Source organism: Panulirus ornatus, chromosome 16, assembly GCF_036320965.1.
Source record: "Panulirus ornatus isolate Po-2019 chromosome 16, ASM3632096v1, whole genome shotgun sequence".
Classification (NCBI taxonomy): domain Eukaryota; kingdom Metazoa; phylum Arthropoda; class Malacostraca; order Decapoda; family Palinuridae; genus Panulirus; species Panulirus ornatus.
In genome coordinates this window covers 50,259,947-50,282,046 of record NC_092239.1, presented here as the reverse complement: position 1 = coordinate 50,282,046, position 22,100 = coordinate 50,259,947, and positions in this window count along the sequence as shown.

Genomic DNA, 22,100 nt, shown 5'->3' with positions numbered 1-22,100 from the left:
ATTGAGGTGAGAGCCGGGAATCGTAAGGTGAGTGCCTTGCATAGTGAGGTGAGTGCCGTGCATTGTGAGATGAATGCCGTGCATTGTGAGGTGAGTACCGTGCATTATGAGGTGTGTCGTATATTGTGAGGCGAGTGCCCTTCATTGTTAAATGAGTGCCATGCATAGTGAGGTGAGTGCCGGGCATTGTCAGGGGAGTGCTGGGCATTGTCAGGGGAGTGCCGTGCATTTAGAGGTAAGTGTCGTGCATTGTGAGGTGAGTGCCATGCATTGTGAGGTGAATACTGTGCATTATGAGGTGAGTGTCGTTTATTGTCAGACGAATGTCCTGCATTTTTAGGTGAGTGCCGTACATAGTGAGGTGAGTGCCCTGCATTGTCAGGTGAGTGTCCTGCATTGTGATGAGAGTGCCGTGAATTTTGAGGCGAATGCCGTGCATTGTGAGGTGAGTGCAGTGCATTGTGAGAGGAGTGCCGTGCATTGTGAGGTAAGTGCTGTGCATTTTGAGGCGAGTGCCGTGCATTGTAAGGTGATTAGGTGCATTGTGAGGCGAGTGCCGTGCATTATGAGGCCTGTGCCGTGTATTTTGAGGTGAGTGCCGTGCATTGTGAGGCGAGAGGGGAGCATTGTGAATGCCGTGTATTGTGAGGAGAGTGACGTGCATTGTAAAGCGAGTATCGTGCATTCTGAGGTAAGTGCCGTGCATTGTGAGGTGAGTGCCGTGCATTGTGAGGTAAGTGCCGTGCATTGTGAAGTGAGTGCCGTGAACTGTCAGGTGAGTGCTGTGCATTGTGAGGCGGGTGCCGTGCTTTGTTTTGCGAGTGCCGTGCATTGTGAAGCAAGTGTCCTGCATTGTGAGATGAGTGCCGCGCATTGTGAGGTGAGAGCTGTGCATTGTGAGGTGAGTGTCGTGCATCGCGTGGCGAGTGCTTGCATTGTGAGGTGAGTGATGAGCATTTTGAGGCATGTGTCGTGCATATGACGTCAGTGCCGTGCATTGTGAGGTGAATGCCGTACATTGCGAGGCGAGTGTCGTGCATTTTGAGGTGAGTACCGTGCATTTTGAAGCGAGTGCTGTGCATTGTGGGAGTATAGTGTTTAGCATTGTGAGGTGAGTGAAGTGCATCGTGAGGTGACAGGTGAGCATTGTGAGTGCCGTGCATAGTGAGGTGAGTGCCGTGAATTGTGAGATGAGTGCCCTGCATTATGAGGTGAGTGTCGTGCATTATAAGGTGAGTGTTGTTTATTTTCAGACGAGTCCCTGCATTGTTAGGTGAGTGCCGTGCATAGTGAAGTAAAACAATGCACCATGCATTGTCAGACGAGATCCATGCATTGTGAGGAGAGTGTGGTGCAATGTGAGATGAGTGTCATGCATTGTGACGAGAGTGCCGTGCATTGTGAGGCGAGTGCCGTGCATTGTGAGGCAAGTGCCGTGCACTAAGGTGAGTGCCTTACAATTTGAGGCGAGTGTCGTGCAATGTGATGTGAGTGCCGTGCATTGCAAGATGAGTGTCGTGCATTGTGATGCGAGTGCCGTGCATTGAGGTGAGTGCAGTGCATTGTGAGAGGAGTGAAGTGCACTGTGAGGTGAGTGCCATGCTTTGTGAGGCAAAAGGCGAGCATTGTAAGTGCCGTTCATTTTGAGGCTAGTGCCGTGCATTGTGAGGTGAGTGTCGCGCAATTTGAGGTGAGTGCCCTGCATTGTGAGGTGAGTGTCCTGTACTGTCAGTCGAGTGCCGTGCATTGTGAGGCGAGTGCCGTGCATTGCGAGGCGAGTGCCGTGCATTGTGAGGTGTGCCATGCATTATGAGGTGAGTGTCGTGCACTGTAAGGCGAGTGTCGTGCAATGTGAAGTGAGTTTCGTGCATTGTGAGGTGAGTGTTGTGTGTTGTGACGAGAGTGCCGTGTATTGTAAGGCGAGTGCCGCGCATTGTGAGGTAAGTGCCGTGCATAGTGAGGAGAGTGCCATGCATTGTGATGCGAGTGCTCTGCATTGTGAAATGAGTGCCTTGCATTGTGAGGTGAGCGTCGTGTATTGTGAGTTGAATACCCTGCATTGTGAGGCGAGTGCCGTGCATTATGAGTTGAGTGCCGTACATCGAGAAGCGAGTGCCGTGCATTGCGAGGCGAGTGCCGAGTATTGTGAGGCGAGTGCCATGCAGTGTGAGGCGAGTGCCGTGCATTGATAGGCCAGTGCCGTACATTGTCAGGTGAATGCAATGCATTGTGAGACGAGTGTCGTGCATTTTGAGGTGAGTACCGTGCATTGTTATGTGAGTGTCGTGCACTCATAGGCTAGTGCCGTACATTGTGAGGTGAATGCCGTGCATTGTGAGGTAAGTGCCGTGTTTTGTGAGGCGAGTGCCGTGCATTGTGAGACGAGTGCCGTTCATTGATAGGCTAGTGCCGTACATTGTGAGATGAGTGCCATGCATTGATAGGGTAGTGCCCTACATCGTGACGTGAGTATTGTGCATTGTGAGGCGAGTGCCGTGCATTGTAAGGCGAGTGCCGTGCATTGATAGGTTAGTGCCGTACATTGTCAGGTCAATGCCATGCATTGTGCGGTGAGCCGTGCATTATGAGGTGAGTGTCGTGCATTGTGAGGCGAGTGTCGTGCAATGTGAAGTGAGTTTCGTTCATTGTGAGGTAAGTGTTGTGTTTTGTGACGAGAGTGTCGTGCGTTGTAAGGCAAGTGCCGCGCATTGTGAGGTAAGTGCCGTGCATAGTGAGGTGAGTGTCATGCATTGTTATTCGAGTGCTCTGCATTGTGAAATGAGTGCCTTGCATTGTGAGGTGAGCGTCTTGTATTGTGAGGTGAATACCCTGTATTGTGAGGCGAGTGCCGTGCAATATGAGGTGAGTGCCGTACATTGAGAAGCGAGTGTCGTGCATTGCAAGGCGAGTGCCGAGTATTGTGAGGCGAGTGCCGTGCATTGTGAAGCGAGTGCCGTGCATTGATAGGCCAGAGTTGTACACTGTCAGGTGAATACTATGCATTGTGACGCGAGTTCGTGCATTTTGAGGGGAGTACCGTGCATTGTGATGTGAGTGTCTTGCATTCATAGGCTAGTGCCGTGCATTATGAGGTTAGTGCCGTGCATTGTGAGGTAAGTGCCGTGTATTGTAAGGCGAGTGCCGTTCATTGACAGGCCAGTGCCGTACACTGTCAGGTGAATACTATGCATTGTGAGGCGAGTTCGTGAATTTTGAGGGGAGTACCATGCATTGTGATGTGAGTGTCGGGCCTTCATAGGCTAGTGCCGTACATTGAGAGGTTAGTGCCGTGCATTGTGAGGTAAGTGCCATGCATTGTGAGGCGAGTGCCGTGCATTGTGAGACGAGTACCGTGCGTTGATAGGCTAGTGCCGTACATTGTGAGGTGAGTGCCATGCATTGATAGGGTAGTGCCCTACATCGTGACGTGAGTATTGTGCATTGTGAGGCGAGTGCCGTGCATTGTGAGGAGAGTACGGTGCATTATGAGGTGAGTGCAGTTGATTGTGAGGCAAGTGCCGTGCATTACGAGGCGAATGCCGCGCATTGTGAGAAGAGTCCCGTGCATTGTGAGGCGAGTGCCGTGCATTGATAGGCTAGTGCTGTATATTGTCAGGTCAATGCCATGCATTGTGAGGTGAGCCGTGCATTATGAGGTGAGTGTCGTGCATTGTGAGGCGAGCGTCGTGCAATGTGAAGTGAGTTTCGTGCATTGTGAGGTAAGTGTTGTGTTTTGTGACGAGAGTGCCGTGTACTGTAAGGCGAGTGCCGCGCATTGTGAGGTAAGTGCCGTGCATAGTGAGGTGAGTGCCATGCATTGTTATTCGAGTGCTCTGCATTGTGAAATGAGTGACTTGCATTGTGAGGTGAGCGTCGTGTATTGTGAGTTGAATACCCTGCATTGTGAGGCGAGTGCCGTGCATTATGAGGTGAATGCCGTACATTGAGAAGCGAGTGCCGTGCATTGCAAGGCGAGTGCCGAGTATTGTGAGGCGAGTGCCGTGCATTGTGAGGCGAGTGCCGTGCATTGATAGGCCAGTGCCCTACATTGTCAGGTGAATGCTATGCATTGTGAGGCGAGTGTCGTGCATTTTGAGGTGAGTACTGTTCATTGTGAGGTGATTGCCGTGTATTGTTAGGTGAGTAACGTGCATTGTGAGGTGAGTGTCCTGCATTGTCTGTCTAGTGCCGTGCATTGTGAGGTGAGCGCTGTGCACTGTGAGGCGAGTGCCGTGCAGTGTGAGGTGAGTGCCGCGTATTGTGAGGTGAGTGTCCTGCATTGTCAGTCTAGTGCCGTGTATTGTGAGGTGAGTGCTGTGCATTGTGAGGCGAGTGCCGTGCAGTGTGAGGTGAGTGCCGCACATTGTGAGGCTAGTGCCGTGCATTGTGAGGTGAGTACCGTTCATTATGAGGTGAGCATCGTGCATTATGTGGCGAGTGCCCTGCTTTGGAAGGTGAGTGAAGTGCATAGTTAGGTGAGTGCCGTGCATTTTCAGGCGAGTGTCGTGCATTGTGAAGTGAGTTTCGTGCATTGTGAGTTGAGTATTGTAGATTGTGACGAGAGTGCCATGCATTGTAAGGCGAGTGCCGTGCAGTGTGAGGTAAGTGCCGTGATTAATGAGGTGAGTGCCGTGCATTGTGATGCAAGAACCCTGCATTGTGAAATGAGTGCTATGCATTGTGAGGTGAGTGTCGTGTACTCTGAGGTAAAAACTCTGAATTGTGAGGCGAGTGCCGTGCATTATGAGGTGAGTGCCGTACATTGTGAGGAAAGTGCCGTGCATTGCGAGGTGATTGTCGTGCATTGTGAGGCAGGTGCCGTGTATTGTGAGGCGAGTGCCGCTCATTGATAGGCTAGTGCCGTACATTGTCAGGTGAATGCCATGCAATGTGTGGCGGGTATGGTGCATTTTGAGGTGAGTGCCGTGCATTGTGAGGTGATTCCCGTGCATTGTGTGGCGAGTGCCCTGCATTGTGAGGCGTGTGACGTGCATTGATAGACTAGTGTCGTACATTGTGAGGTGACTGCCATGCAATGTGAGGCGAGTGTCGTGCATTTTGAGGTGAGTGCCGTGCATTGTGAGGTGAGTGCCGTGCATTGTGAGGTGAGCGCCGTGCATTGTGAGGTGAGTGACGTGTGTTGTGAGGTGAGTACCCTGCATTGCCATTCGAGTGCCGTGCATTGTGAGGTGAGAGCTGTGCATTGTGAGGCGAGTGCCGTGCATTGTGAGGCGAGTGTCGTGCAGTGTGAGGTGAGTGCCGTGCATAGAGAGGCGAGTGCCGTGCATCGTGATGCGAATGCCCTGCATTGTGAAATGGGTGCCATGCATTGTGAGGTGAGTGTCGTGTATTGTGAGGTGAATAACCTGAATTGTGAGGCGAGTGCCGTGCATTATGAGATGAGGGCCGTACATTGTGAGGCAGGTACCGTGCATTGCGAGGTGAGTGTCGTGCATGGTGAGGCGAGTGCTGTTCATTGAGAGGCTAGTGCCGTACATTGTCAGGTGAATGACATGCATTGTTAAGCGAGTTTCGTGCATTTTGAGGTGAGTGCCGTGCGTTGTTAGGTGAATGCCGTGCATCGTGAGGCGAATGCCGGACATTGTGAGGCGAGTGCCGTGCATTGATAGGCTAGTGCCGTACATTGTCAGGTGAATGCCATGCATTGTGAGGAGAGTGTCGTGCATTTTGAGGCGAGTGCCGTGCTTTGTGAGGTGAGTGCCGTGCATCGTGAGGTGAGTGTCGTGTATTGTGACGATAGCGCCGTGCATTGTAAGGCGAGTGCCGTGCTGTGTGAGGTGAGTGCCGTGCATAGTGAGGTGAGTGCCGTGCTTCGTGATGCGAGTGCCCTGCATTGTGAAATGAGTGCCGTGCATTGTGAGGTGAGTGTCGTGTATTGTGAGGTGAATACCCTGCATTGTGAGGCGAGTGCCGTGCATTACGAGGTGAGTGCCGTACATTTTGAGGCAAGTGCCGTGCATTTCGAGGCGAGTGCCGTGCATTGTGAGGCGAGTACCGTGCATTGTGAGGCTAGTGCCGTACAGTCAGGTAAATGCCATGTATTGTGAGGCGAGTTTCGTGCATTTTGAGGTGAGTGCCGTGCATTGTGAGGTGACTGTTGTGCATTGTGAGGTGAGTACCGTGCATTGTGAGGCGAGTGCCGTGCATTGATATGCTAGTGCCCTACATTGTCAGGTGAATGCCATGCATTGTGAGGCGAGTGTTGTGCATTTTGAGGTGAGTGCCGTGCATTGTGAGGTGAGTGGCGTGCATTGTCAATCGATTGCCGAGCATTGTAAGTTGAGTGCTGTGTATTGTGAGGCTAGTGCCATGTAGTGTGAGGTGAGTGTCGTGCATCATGAGGTGAGTGCCGTGCATTGTGAGACGAGTGCTGTGCATTGTTAGGCTAGTGTCGTGTATTGTGAGGTGAGTTCTGTGTATTTTGAGGCCAGTGCCGTGTATTGTGAGGCTAGTGCCGTAGATTTTGAGGTGAGACCCGTGCATTGTGAGGTGAGTGCCGTGCATAGTGAGGTAGGTGCCGTGCATTGTGAGGTGAGGGACGTGTATTGTGAGGTGTGTGCCGTGCATTATGAGGTGGGTGTCCTGCACTGTAAAGTGAGTGAGGAGAATGCCGTGCTTTGTGAGGCGAGTGCCGCGCATTGTGAAGTAAGTTTCGTGCATTGCGAGGTGAGTGTCGTATCTTGTGACGAGAGTGCCGTGCATTATAAGGCTAGTGCCGTGTATTGTGAAGTGAGTGCCGTGCATTGTCACGAGAGTGCCATGTATTTTGAGACGAGTGCCGTGCTTTGTGAGGTGATTCCCGCGCATTGTGAGGTAAGTGCCGCGCATTTTGAGGTGAGTTCCGTGCATTTTGAGGCGAGTGCCATGCATTGTGGAGTGAGTGTAGCGCATAGTGAGGTGAGTGCCGTGCATTGTGATGCGAGTGCCCTGCATTGTGAGGTGAGTGTCATGTATTGTGAGGTGAGTGTCGTGCATTGTGAGGTGAATACCCTGCATTGTGAGTAGAATGCCGTGCATTATGAGGTGAGTGCCGTACATATTGAGGCGAGCGCCGTGCATTGGAGGCGAGTGCCGTGCATTTTGAGGTGAGTGCTGTGCATTGTGAGGCGAGTGCCGTGCATTGTGAGGTGAGTGCCGTGCATTGATAGGCTAGTGCCGTACATTGTGAGGTGAGTGCCATGGATTGTGAGGTGAGTGCCATGTATTGTGAGGCGAGTGCCGTGCATTGTGAAGTGAGTGCCGTGCATTGATAGGCTAGTGCCGTGCATTGTCAAGTGAATGCCATGCATTGTGAGGTGAGTGCCGTGTTTTGTGAGGCGAGTGCCGTGCATTTTGAGGTGAGTGATGTGCATTGATAGGCTAGTGCCGTACATTGTGAGGTGAGTGTCATGCATTATGAGGCGAGTGCCGTGCTTTGTGAGGCGAGTGCTCTGCATTGTGAGGTGTGTGCCATGCATTGATAGGCTAGTGCCGTGCATTGTGAGGTGAGTGCTACGCATTGTGAGGCGAATTCCGTGCATTGTGAGGCAGTACCATGCATTGATAGGTTAGTGCTCTACATTGTGATGTGAGTACTGTGCAATGTGAGGCGAGTGCCGTGCATTGTGAAGTGAGCTCCGTACATTGCAGGGCGAGTGCCGTACTGTGTGAGGTGTGCCCTGCATTAAATAGAATTACATAAATCGATGTTAGTATACAGGTGAGAGGGTAGAGCGTTTGCTGCAAAATGTGCTCAACCTGGGAATATGAAGTGGTTATATTAAACCATAAAGTTACTCTGTGAAGCTTGGCTTAAGCTGCGTCGCTAAGGAGGAACAGCCATTTTGGTATCCATAACAGATTATGGATGCTTTTCTATTTCCTTCATTATATCATATAATTAGATATATTTTCATGAGGTGACAGGATCACCTACTCGTCCGGTGACGTTGCTAGGAGTGTTGGTCAGCGGGTCCCCAAGGATGACGTGCCAGCTGTAGAAGAGGGCGCGGCTCAGGGTGACGCTGCTGCACTCTGTCACCTTCGACGATGCCTTTTGCAGCAACCATAGAGTTACTCCCCATCCCATGATGGTGGCAAGGCAAAGCATCCACAGCAGACCTGTTGTGGACGATGGTAAGTCTAGTTAAGATCCAGGAAACATTTTGAATGAATGAGAATAATGTTGATATATACATAAGTCATTGTTGTGTTTGTAGTAATATATGAGTACATTACTTTCACTATAGAGAATATAGCGTAAAGGTAAATCATTAGATCACGACGCATTAGTATAGCTGATACGTTGATAATCAGTAGGCAGCCTTATTCCTTCAACTCATCCTTTTTCATCTGATGCATCTGCATGGCTCTCACATACCAGTAAATGGTCTAATCAGCTGCAGGTGCTGGGGAAGAGGCTGTGGTTTAGGGGACACGATACAAAGGGACTCAGGGCTGTATACCCTGGAGAAATCGACCACCTCCATCCTTCCTGGTGTTGGTGACAGGACCAGAGAGAAGTCTGCCTTCTGGTGCTGCAGGGTACCCACAGTGCCTGTCCAGTTCCCGTTGCCCATAGGTAGTCCGAACTGTTCAATCCAAGGCGGCCGCATTTCATATCTGCCCACCAGACGGTAAGCCAGTCAATTTACATATAAACATAAATGATTTCTGAAGGATTATAAGACTTCTTTACTTCTCCGAACACAGGATCCAATAAGCAACTTCAAGAAAGGTTATTCATGAGTTTACCTGTCATATCATGATGTCTGATTCCTTTTGCCCTATGAGGCATGGCCAATATTATCTGTCTTTCAGTTCTATTTATGTTCATGGTGTTTAAGATAATCAAATCAAGCATTCTACTGTAGGATATCACCCTCAAATCAAATTTACATAGTTCTTTCAAATTTCTCCCTTCCTCTGGTAAGTTATACAGAGCGCCACTTTCATGTCCCTGCTCTCCTGTGGGCAGGTGTTAACGTGGGCAGGTGTTAACGTATGTTTACATTCCCAGTAAAGTGAATATCATAATGTACTTCCAGAGGCTCCAAATCTCGGATGACTCCAATCCAAACGTAAGTTTCCCGAGGTAATGTAACTTTTTCCAATCCAATTTGCATTGAGCTCTAAACCAAAAGGACCACCACTATTTTCTGCTATGGATAATGCATGGAACCTCAGTAAAGTTACCCCTACAACTCTAACCTTATGTTCACATGGATGGAGGGAACCATAACCTCCGGAAAGCCACCCCCATAATTCTGTTATGTTTATGTGGATGAGTGGAATCATAAACAAAGTGAAGCCACCCCATAATACTAACTCACTGGCTATATAGATGGAGGGAACTGAATATCCTACTTATTATGCTTTGAGGACAGAAAAGAAAATAGTTAACCCGAAAGGCTGTATAAAATGTGAACACCACTGGCGAGTGAAATTTTTAGAAAGTTGATTCTGGGTAACTTGGACATTATGTACACGTCTTATGGAAGATTTGAAATTATGAAAGCTTGCTGATGTGGTCTAGGTTGTATGAGACTGTATTAAGTGGAACGGACAAGTATGTACTGGTCTGCGTGAAAACTAAAAACATGGAGTGTGTAGAATAACTGAGAATTTATAAGAAGGAAAAACGATATGTTTTGAATTTATAGAATAATTGTAATCATATCACTGAGACTTGTACTTGGCTGATGAGGAAATAGTAAAGAGAAGCCTTACGTGAAGTTCAGCTTGTCAGCGATGGCGTGCAATATACTGAAGTCTAAAGATTCCAATGGTGTCACTGGGTACTGAGAGCCCCGGCTGTCCCGCATGTAGCTGGTGTAAGGCACCAGCTCCAGCCCCACGATGCTGAACCTGTGACCATGGAAGTCTCGTAACTCATCTGTGAGAAGACATTATGATAGGGAGAAAATGGACACAAAGTTGCTTCGAAACTTTTAGAACTAGAAACATAAATTGAATATCATCTTTTCACTGGACGTAGTTCGAATTGATCAACTTTTTGTTTATCAACTAAACTCTACACACTAACCAGTGAAGGGCAGTGCACTGCGTTGCAGGTAACTGAACAGAGTCAAGCTGGAGAGATATTCTATACCAGCCTCCCCCTTGTCACAGTAAAGACACCGTCGGTACACTCCTACAGCCTCACTTACCACTACAAAAAGAAAACGGTAAGATAAGAATATATATCCCTGGGGATAGGGGATTAAGAATGCTTCCCACGTATTCCCTGCGTGTCGTAGAAGGCGACTAAAAGGGGAGGGAGCGGGGGGCTGGAAATCTTCCCCTCTCGTTTTTTTTTTTTCAATTTTCCAAAAGAAAGAAAGATATATGTATTTAGGGAATCAGTGATGGATTGCGCAAAAGATGCTTGTGGCATGAGAAGAGTGGGAGGTGGGCTGTTTAGAAAGGGTAGTGAGTGGTGGGATGAAGAAGTAAGAGTATTAGTGAAAGAGAAGAGAGAGGCATTTGGACGATTTTTGCAGGGAAAAAATGCAATTGAGTGGGAGAAGTATAAAAGAAAGAGACAGGAGGTCAAGAGAAAGGTGCAAGAGGTGAAAAAAAGGGCAAATGAGAGTTGGGGTGAGAGACTATCAGTAAATTTTAGGGAGAATAAAAAGATGTTCTGGAAGGAGGTAAATAGGGTGCGTAAGACAAGGGAGCAAATGGGAACTTCAGTGAAGGGCGTAAATGGGGAGGTGATAACAAGTAGCGGTGATGTGAGAAGGAGATGGAATGAGTATTTTGAAGGTTTGTTGAATGTGTCTGATGACAGAGTGGCAGATATAGGGTGTTTTGGTCGAGGTGGTGTGCAAAGTGAGAGGGTTAGGGAAAATGAGTTGGTAAACAGAGAAGAGGTAGTAAAAGCTTTGCGGAAGATGAAAGCCGGCAAGGCAGCAGGTTTGGATGGTATTGCAGTGGAATTTATTAAGAAAGGGGGTGACTGTATTGTTGACTGGTTGGTAAGGTTATTTAATGTATGTATGACTCATGGTGAGGTGCCTGAGGATTGGCGGAATGCGTGCATAGTGCCATTGTACAAAGGCAAAGGGGATAAGAGTGAGTGCTCAAATTACAGAGGTATAAGTTTGTTGAGTATTCCTGGTAAATTATATGGGAGGGTATTGATTGAGAGGGTGAAGGCATGTACAGAGCATCAGATTGGGGAAGAGCAGTGCGGTTTCAGAAGTGGTAGAGGATGTGTGGATCAGGTGTTTGCTTTGAAGAATGTATGTGAGAAATACTTAGAAAAGCAAATGGATTTGTATGTAGCATTTATGGATCTGGAGAAGGCATATGATAGAGTTGATAGAGATGCTCTGTGGAAGGTATTAAGAATATATGGTGTGGGAGGCAAGTTGTTAGAAGCAGTGAAAAGTTTTTATCGAGGATGTAAGGCATGTGTACGTGTAGGAAGAGAGGAAAGTGATTGGTTCTCAGTGAATGTAGGTTTGCGGCAGGGGTGTGTGATGTCTCCATGGTTGTTTAATTTGTTTATGGATGGGGTTGTAAGGGAGGTAAATGCAAGAGTCCTGGAAAGAGGGGCAAGTATGAAGTCTGTTGGGGATGAGAGAGCTTGGGAAGTGAGTCAGTTGTTGTTCGCTGATGATACAGCGCTGGTGGCTGATTCATGTGAGAAACTGCAGAAGCTGGTGACTGAGTTTGGTAAAGTGTGTGGAAGAAGAAAGTTGAGAGTAAATGTGAATAAGAGCAAGGTTATTAGGTACAGTAGGGTTGAGGGTCAAGTCAATTGGGAGGTGAGTTTGAATGGAGAAAAACTGGAGGAAGTGAAGTGTTTTAGATATCTGGGAGTGGATCTGTCAGCGGATGGAACCATGGAAGCGGAAGTGGATCATAGAGTGGGGGAGGGGGCGAAAATTTTGGGAGCCTTGAAAAATGTGTGGAAGTCGAGAACATTATCTCGGAAAGCAAAAATGGGTATGTTTGAGGGAATAGTGGTTCCAACAATGTTGTATGGTTGCGAGGCGTGGGCTATGGATAGAGATGTGCGCAGGAGGATGGATGTGCTGGAAATGAGATGTTTGAGGACAATGTGTGGTGTGAGGTGGTTTGATCGAGTAAGTAACGTAAGGGTAAGAGAGATGTGTGGAAATAAAATGAGCGTGGTTGAGAGAGCAGAAGAGGGTGTTTTGAAATGGTTTGGGCACATGGAGAGAATGAGTGAGGAGAGATTGACCAAGAGGATATATGTGTCGGAGGTGGAGGGAACGAGGAGAAGAGGGAGACCAAATTGGAGGTGGAAAGATGGAGTGAAAAAGATTTTGTGTGATCGGGGCCTGAACATGCAGGAGGGTGAAAGGAGGGCAAGAAATAGAGTGAATTGGAGTCATGTGGTATACAGGGGTTGACGTGCTGTCAGTGGATTGAAGCAAGGCATGTGAAGCGTCTGGGGTAAACCATGGAAAGCTGTGTAGGTATGTATATTTGCGTGTGTGGACGTGTGTATGTACATGTGTATGGGGGGGGGGGTTGGGCCATTTCTTTCGTCTGTTTCCTTGCGCTACCTCGCAAACGCGGGAGACAGCGACAAAGTATAAAAAAAAAAAAAAAAAAAAAAAAAAAAAAAAATATATATATATATATATATATATATATATATATGTAATTTTGCGCGTGATTAAAGTATTCCTATGAGTCCACGGGGAAAATAAAACACGAAAAGTTCCCAAGTGCACTTCCGTGTAATAATCACATCATCACGGGAGACACAAGAGAGAAATATAACAGTCAGTTGATATACGGCGACCACTTGACCAATTTCAAAACATTATTCTAAAGAAAAACATTGAATGAAAGAAACTTGAAATGGAGGAGGCTTATCGCATTTCAAGAGAGAAGAAACGTGCCTTTCAAATGGCAATACCGACACACTGGAAGAACCGGCTGTTGGACTATTGCTATGATGAACTAAGGAAAGAACGCAATAGGCTACAAGTATCACTAAATCGTAAGTTGGACCATCTTACTGAAAACAGCGACTAGACCAAGAACACAAACCCATCTTTTGTGGTAAACCTGTCTAATAAACAACTAGATAAAGATTCCTTGTGTGCATTAGGCTATGGTTTAAGTTTTGTGTGCTCTAACCGAGAAGCCAGTTGTGTTAATGTCACAAAGTCTTTGTAATTTAGAAAAATACAGTAATCTAAGTAATGATGATATTAATATCTGTAAGGGTTTAGTGTATGCCAGTTTGTCAAAACCAGTGGAAGCTAATTGCCCTAAAAGATTCATAAGAGCTATTAACACCTTAAAAAAAGACAAGGATATATATATTACTAAAGCAGATAAGGCTAACTCTGTTGTGATTTTAGACAAAAGTAACTATTTATCAAAAATGAATGATCTAAATGATAACACAACATATTCTAAACTTAGTAAAAATCCCTTAGAAGCAGTTAATTCTTACTTCAATAAAGAAATGAAGTTGTTGAAAGGTAACATTTCTCTTATCAAAAGCTTTTCATCTTTGTCCCCTTCATTGCCATATATGTATGGACTTATCAAAACACATAAACAGAATTTTCCAGCAAGACCTATAGTGAGTTCAGTAGGCTCCATCACATATAGATATTCAAAATGGTTAGTTTCTTTATTAAGCCCTTTAGTGGGTAATGTATCAAATTCTAATATCATGAACAATGTAGATTTAGTCAACAAGCTAAACAATATCAGTGTTAAATTTGATTTCAGACTAGTTAGCTTTGATGTTTCCTCACTTTTCATTAAAGTTCCAGTTGATGACCTTTTAGAATATCTATTTGATGTCTTGGATGATATTCATTTACCTGTTTCAAAGTCTAATATCATTGAAATGATAAAATTGTGTATAAAAGACTGTATTTCAATCTAATGGAGATTATTATGCTCAAAAATTTGGTATGGCAATGGGTAACCCTCTTTCACCTGTTGATGACCTTTTAGAATATTTATTTGATGTCTTGGATGATATTCATTTACCTGTTTCTAAGTCTAATATCATTGAAATGATTAAATTGTGTATAAAAGACTGTGTATTTCAATCTAATGGAGGTTATTATGCTCAAAAATTTGGTATGGCACTGTGTAACCCTCTTTCACCTGTACTAAGTAATCTTTATATGGAATTTTTTGAAACCAAATTACTAAAGGATATCTTACCTTCTAATGCAATTTGGTTTAGGTATGTAGATGATGTTCTTTGTATTTGGCCAACAAATGGAAATTTACAAATATTTCTCCCATTACTTAACAATTTAGTACCTTCCATCAAATTTAGTACCTTCCATCAAATTTACCGTAGAAAATGAGAATATTGGTAAGTTACCATTTTTAGATTACATGATCCATAGACAAGGAAACAGGTTTAAGTTAAGCATATACAGAAAACCCACCAATGTATGCACATATATCCATTATTACTCATCTCAACATGACAGAGTTAGATTATCATCATTTCAATATATGTTCCCGAAGGCATTACGTATTTGCAGTCCAGAGTTTATTGATGATGAGTTTGAGAAGATATATTCGATTGGATCTAAGTTAAAGTACCCTAGATCTTTCATTGATGAAACCCTTATGTTAGCAAAGAAATCATTTTATAGAGTTGAGCCCAAACCTCCCATTGACACCAAGAATCTTTTAGTTCTCCCTTTTAATAATGATTTTACTTTGCTTCTCATTATGCTCAAATCCTTTAATGTAAATGTTGCCTTTAGCAACAATAATACTATAAAGAATATCTTAATCAGGAATTCACCAGAAAATTCTCTTGGTTGCATCTATAAAGTGCATTGTGGAAACTTTGATAAATTTTATGTTAGTCAGACTGGTAAGGATCTTTCTGTTAGACTTAAGCAACATGAATATAGTATAAGAACGGGACAAGAATCAAATGCCTTGTTTAATCATGTTAAAAACTATGATCATTGTATTGACTGGAGTAACACCATCACAGTTATTAACTCTAACTCTATTACCAAGAGAAATATCATTGAATCTTCTATCATTAAATACACAAAGAATTATAATCTTAATATTAGTGATGGTCTATACAAATTAGATAGCTTTATTGTTGATAAGATTTGTAAAACAATAAGTTTATGAACGCTCGTTGTATGTTTTAGACAATCACATGTTTACCAAATGGCGTCCTAGCTTCGTCTCTTCGATGCATATCAACTGACTGTTATATTTCTCTCTTGTGTCTCCCTTGATGATGTGATAATTACACGTAAGTGCACTTGGGAACTTTTCGTGTTTCATTTTCCCCGTGGACTCATAGGAATATATATATACATATACATATATATATATATATATATATATATATATATATATATATATATATATATATATATATATATATATATATATATATATATATATATATATATATATGTGTGTGTGTGTGTGTGTGTGTGTTTGTGTATTTCTTTTTTTAATACATATTCGCAAATGGGGTGTCTGAATGTATCCAAATGGATCCAAGATGAGAAGAAAGGAGAGGTAGGTTGTATGCGTGAGGAAAGAAACCTGGATATTCTGGCTCAGAGTGAAACGAAGCTCAAGTGTAAAGGAGAAGATTGGTTTGGGAAAGTCTGAGAAGAAAACTCATGGGTTGGTGAGAGGACAAGAGCTAAGGAAGGAGTAGCAATACTCGTGAAGCAGTTGTGGGAATATGTGATAGAGTGTAAGAAAGTAAATTCTAAACTGATTTGGGTAAAATTCAAAGTACCTGCAGAGAGATGGGTGATTATTGGTGCCTAAGCACCTGGTCATGACAAGAAAAATCATGAGAGGCAAGTGTTTTCGGATCAACTTAGTGATTATGTTAGCAGTTTTGATTCATGATACCGGGTTATGTTGATGGGTAATTTAAATGCGAAGATGAGTATGTGGCAGTTGAGGGTGTAATTTGTGTACATGGAAGGTTCAGTGTTGTAAATGGTGAAGAACCTGTGGATTTGTGTGCTGATAAAAGACTGGTGATTAGGAATACCTGGTTTAAAAGGAGAGATATACATAAGTATACGTATGTGAGTAGGAGAGACGGGTAAAGGGCATTACTAGATTACGTGTTAATAGATAGGCGAGTAAAAGAGACACTTTTGGATGTTAATTTGCTGAGAGAGGCAGCTGGAGGGATGTCTGATCACTATCTTGTGAAGGCGAAGGTGAAGACTTGTAAGGGTTTTCAGAAAAGAACAGAGAATGTTGGGGTGAAGAGAGTGGTGAAAGTTAGTGAGCTTGGAAAGGAGACTTGTGTGAGAAATTACCAGGAGAGACTGAGTGTAGAATGGGAAATGGTGAGAGCAAATGACTTGAGGGGAGTTGGTTATGAATGGGATATATTTAGGGAAGCAGTGATGGCTTAGGCAAAAGATGCATGTGGCATGAGAAAGGAGGGACGTGGGCAGATTAGAAAGGGTCGTGAGTGGTGGGATGAGGAAGCAAAGTTGGCAGTGAAAGAGAAAAGAAAGGCGATAAGACGACATTTGAAGGAAAATAGTTCAAATGACTGGGAGATGTATGAAAGAAAGCGGCAGGAGGTCAAGAGAAAGGTGCTAGGGTTGAAAAAGAGGGCAAATGAGAGTTGGGGTGAGAGAGTATCATTAAATTATATGGAGAATAAAAATATGTTTGGGAGGGAGGTAAATAACGTGTATAAGACAAAATAACAAATGAGAACATCGATAAAAGGGGCAGACGGGTGGGAATTAACAAGTAGTGATGAAGTGAGAAGGAGATGGAGTATTTTGAAGGTTTGTTGAAGGTGTTTCATGGCAGAGTGGCAGATATAGGGTGTTTTGGCCAGGGTGCCTTGCGAAGTGAGAGGGTCAGGGACGATGGGTTGTTTAACAGAGAAGAGGTAGTGTAAGCTTTGTGGAAGACGAAATCAGGAAAGAAGGTGAGTTTGGATGGTATTGCAGCGGAATTATTAAAAAAAAGGGGATATCGTATTGATGATTTATTGGTGAGGATATCTGATGTATGTATGGATCAAGGTGAAGTGCCTGAGGATTGGCAGAATGCTTGCATAGTGCCATTGTACAAAGGAAAAGTGGATAAAGGTGAGTGCTCAAATTTCAGAGGTATAAGCTTTTGAGTTTTCCTAGGGAAATTATGTGGGAGTGTATTGACCGAGAGGGTGAAGGCAGGTACACAGCATCAGATTGGGGAAGAGCAGTGTGGTCTCAGAGGTGGTAGAAGGTGTGTGGATCAGGTGTTTGTTTTGAAGAATGTATGGGAGAAATACTTAGAAAAACAGATTGATTTGTATGTAGCATTTATGAATCTCGAAAAAGCATAAGCATATGATAGCGTTGATAGAGATGCTTTGTTGAAGGTTTTAAGAGTACATGGAGTGGAATATTAGTTGCTAGAAGCAATGAAGTATTCTTACCAAGGATGTAAGACATGTGTATGCGTAGAAAGATAGGACAGTGATTGAATCCCAGTGAAAATCGGTTTGCGCCAGGATTTTGAGATGTCCACATGGTTGTTTAAACTGTTTATGGATAGGGTAGTTAGGAAGGCAAATGCAAGAGTTTTGGAAGGAGGGGCGAGTATGCAGTCTGTTGTGGATGATAGGTCCTGGGAAGTGAGTCATTCGTTATTTGCCGATGATACAGCTCTGGTGGCTGATTTGGATAAAAAACTGCGAGGATTGGTGACTGTGTTTGGAAAAGTGTGTGAAAGGAGAAAGTTCAGTGTAAATGTGAATAAGAGCAAGGTTATTAGGTTCAGTAGGGCTGAGGGACAAGTTATTTAGGAAGCAAATTTGAATGGAGAAAAAATGAAGAAAGTGAAGTGTTTTAGATATCTTGGAGTGGACTTAGCAGCGTATGGAACCAAGGAAGTGAAAGTCAGTCACAGGGTGGGGGAGGGAGCGAAGGTTCTGGGAACGATAAAGAATGAGTGGAGGAAGAGAACGTTATCTCGGATGACAAAACTGGGTATGTTTGAGGAAACAGTAATTCCAACAACGTTATATGGTTGCGAGGCATGGGCTATACATAGGGTTGTACGGAAGAGGGTGCATGTGTTAGAAATTATACAACTGGGGACAATATATGGGGTTAGTTGGGTTGATCGAGGAAGTAATGAAAGAGTAAGAGAGATGTGTGGAAATAAAGTGTGTGGTTGAGAGAACATAAGAGGGTGGGTAGAAATACTTTGAAAATATGGAGAGAATAAGTGATGAAAGATTAATAGAAAGGATATATATGTCAGAGGCGAAGGGAAGAAAGAGAAAAGGGTTACCATATTGGAGGTGGAAGGATGAAGTGAAAAAATATTTGGAATGATCGGGACCTGAACATACATGAGGGTGAGAGGCGTACAAGGAATAAAGTGAATTGGAATGATATGATATACCGGGGTCGACGTGCTGTCAATGGACTGAGCAAGGTCATGGGAAGCTTCTGGGGTAAACCATGGAAAGGTCTTTGCGGCCTATTTGTGGATAGGGAGCTACCTCGCTGAACAGGAGATAGCGATGCTATTTCCTGTGCAGTGGGTAGCGACACGAAAGGAAGAAGGTAAGCAAGTATGAATACGCACTTGTGTATTTATGTATATGTGTGTATGTGCATTTATATTATGTATATATTGATATGTATGTGTATGTATATGTACGTGTATGGGCATTTATATATATACATATATGAATATGAGTGGATGGGCCATTCTACGTCTGTTTCCTGGCGCTTCCTCGCTGACAAGGGAAACAGCGATTAAGTATGATAAAGTGGGACACCAAATTCAAAGCGTAAGGATGGAGTGAAAAAGATTTTGAGCGCTCGGGGCATGAACATACAGTAGTGTTAAAGGCGTTCAAGGAATAGAGTGATTTGGAAAGATGTGGTATACCGCGATCGACGTGCTGTCAGTGGATTGAACCAGGCATGTGAAGCGTCTGGAGTAAACCATGGAAAGTTTTGTGGGGCCTAGATGTGCAAAGGAAGCTGTGGTTTCGGTGCATTACACATGACAGCCAGAGACTGAGAGTGGACGAATGTGGCCTTGGTTGTCTTTTCCTAGCGCTACATTGTTGGGAGTTAGGTTAGGTTAGGTTAGGTGGGGGGATTGTATTTCGTGTTTGGCGAGATGGGAACGGAAATGTACTAAGGCTGCAAATATGAATATGTACATGAGTATATATGTATATGTATGTGTACTTATATTTGCCTTTGTAGTCTTTTATGTATGTATATATATATATATATATATATATATATATATATATATATATATATATATATATATATATATATATATATATATATATATATATATATATATATATATATATATATATATATATGTAACTTTCCTTGGTTTACTCCAGACGAAGCTAAAGGGTAAAGGGGAAGAGTGGTTTGGGAATGCCTTGGGAGTAAAGTCAGGGGTTAGTGAGAGGACAAGAGCAAGGGAAGGAGTAGCACTACTCATGAATCAGGAGTTGTGGGAGTATAGGATAGAGTGTAAGAAAGTAAATTCTAGATTGATATGGGTAAAACTGAAAGTTGATGGAGAGAGATGGGTGATTATTGGTGCATATGCACCTGGGCATGAGAAGAAAGATCATGAGAGGCAAGTGTTTTGGGAGAAGCTGAATGAGTGTGTTAGTGCTTTTGATGCACAACACCGGGTTATAGTGATGGGTGATTTGAATGCAAAGGTTAGTAATGTGGCAGTTGAGGGAATAATTGGTATACATGGAATGTTCAGTGTTGTAAATGTGAATTGTGAAGAGCTTATGGATTTATGTGCTGAAAAAGGACTGGTGATTGGGAATACCTGGTTTAAAAAGCGAGATATACATAAGTATACGTATGTAAGTAGGGGAGATGGCCAGAGAGCGTTATTAAATTACGTGTTAATTGATAGACGCACGAAAGAGAGACTTTTGGATGTTAATGTGCTGAGAGGTGCAACTGGAAGGATGTCTGATCAAGATCTTGTGGAGGCGAAGGTGAAGATTTGTGGGGATTTTCAGAAAAGAAGAGAGAGTGTTGGGGTGAAGAGAGTGGTGAGAGTAAGTGAGCTTGGGAAGGAGACTTGTGTAAGGAAGTACCAGGAGAGACTGACTACAGAATGGAAAAAGGTGAGAACAAAGAAGGTAAGGGGAGTGGGGGAGGAATGGGATGTATTTAGGGAAGCAGTGATGGCTTCCGAAAAAGATGTGGCATGAGAAGCGTGGGAGTTGGGTTGATTAGAAAAGGGAGTGAGTGGTGGGATGAAGAAGTAAGATTATTAGTGAATGAGAAGAGAGAGGTATTTGAACGATTTTTGCAGGGGAAAAATGCAAATGAGTGGGAGAAATAAAAAAGAAAGAGCCAGGAGGTCAAGAGAAAGGTGCAAGAGGTGAAAAAAAGGGCAAATGAGAGTTTGGGTGAGAGAGTATCACTAAATTTCAGGGAGAATAAAAAGATGTTTTGGAAAGAGGTAAATAAGGTGCGTAAGACAAGGGAGCAAATGGGAACTTCAGTGAAGGGCGCTAATGGGGAGGTGATAACAAGTAGTGGTGATGTGAGAAGGAGATGGAGTGAGTATTTTGAAGGTTTGTTGAATGTGTTTGATGATAGAGTGGCAGATATAGGGTGTTTTGGTCGAGGTGGTGTGCAAAGTGAGAGGGTTAGGAAAAATGATTTGGTAAATAGAGAAGAGGTAGTAAAAGCTTTACGGAAGATGAAAGCCGGCAAGGCAGCAGGTTTGGATGGTATTACAGTGGAATTTATTAAAAAAGGGGGTGACTGTATTGTTGACTGGTTGGTAAGGTTATTTAATGTGTGTATGATTCATGGTGAGGTGCCTGAGGATTGGCGGAATGATTGCATAGTGCCATTGTACAAAGGCAAAGGGGATAAGAGTGAGTGCTTAAATTACAGAGGTATAAGTTTGTTGAGTATTCCTGGTAAATCATATGGGAGGGTGTTGATTGAGAGGGTGAAGGCATGTACAGAGCATCACACTGGGGAAGAGAAGTGTGGTTTCAGAAGTGGTAGAGGATGTGTGGATCAGGTGTTTGCTTTGAAGAATGTATGTGAGAAATACTTAGAAAAACAAATGGATTTGTATGTAGCATTTATGGATCTGGAGAAGGCATATGATAAAGTTGTTAGAGATGCTCTGTGGAAGGTTTTAAGAATGTATGGGGTGGGAGGCAAGTTGTTGGAAGCAGTGAAGAATTTTTATCGAGGATGTAAGGCACGTGTACGTGTAGGAAGAGAGGAAAGTGATTGGTTCTCAGTGAATATAGGTTTGCGGCAGGGGTGTGTGATGTCTCCATGGTTGTTTAATCTGTTTATGGATGGGGTTGTTAGGGAGGTGAATGCAAGTGTTTTGGAAAGAGGGGCAATAATGCAGTCTGTTGTGGATGAGAGAGCTTGGGAAGTGAGTCAGTTGTTGTTCGCTGATGATACAGCGCTGGTGGCTGATTCATGTAAGAAACTGCAGAAGCTGGAGACTGAATTTGGTAAAGTGTGCGAAAGAAGAAAGATAAGAGTAAATGTGAATAAGAGCAAGGTTATTAGGTACAGTAGGGTTGAGGGTCAAGTCAATTGGGAAGTAAGTTTGAATGGAGAAAAACTGGAGGAAGTAAAGTGTTTTAAATATCTGGGACTGGATCTGGCAGCGGATGGAACCATGGAAGCGGAAGTGAATCATAGGGTGGGGGAGGGGGCGAAAATCCTGGGAGCCTTGAAGAATGTTTGGAAGTCGAGAACTTTATCTCGGAAAGCAAAGATGAGTGTGTTTGAAGGAATAGTGGTTCCAACAATGTTATATGGTTGCGAGGTGTGGGCTATGGATAAAGTTGTGCGCAGGAGGGTGGATGTGCTTGAAATGAGATGTTTGAGGACAATATGTGGTATGAGGTGGTTTGATCGAGTAAGTAATGTAATGGTGAGAGAGATGTGTTGAAATAAAAAGAGTGTGGTTGAGAAAGCAGAAGAGGGTGTTTTGAAATGGTTTGGTCACATGGAGAGAATGACTGAGCAAAGATTGACCAAGAGGATATATGTGTCAGAGGTGGAGGGAACGAGGAGAAGTGGGAGACCAAATTGGAGGTGGAA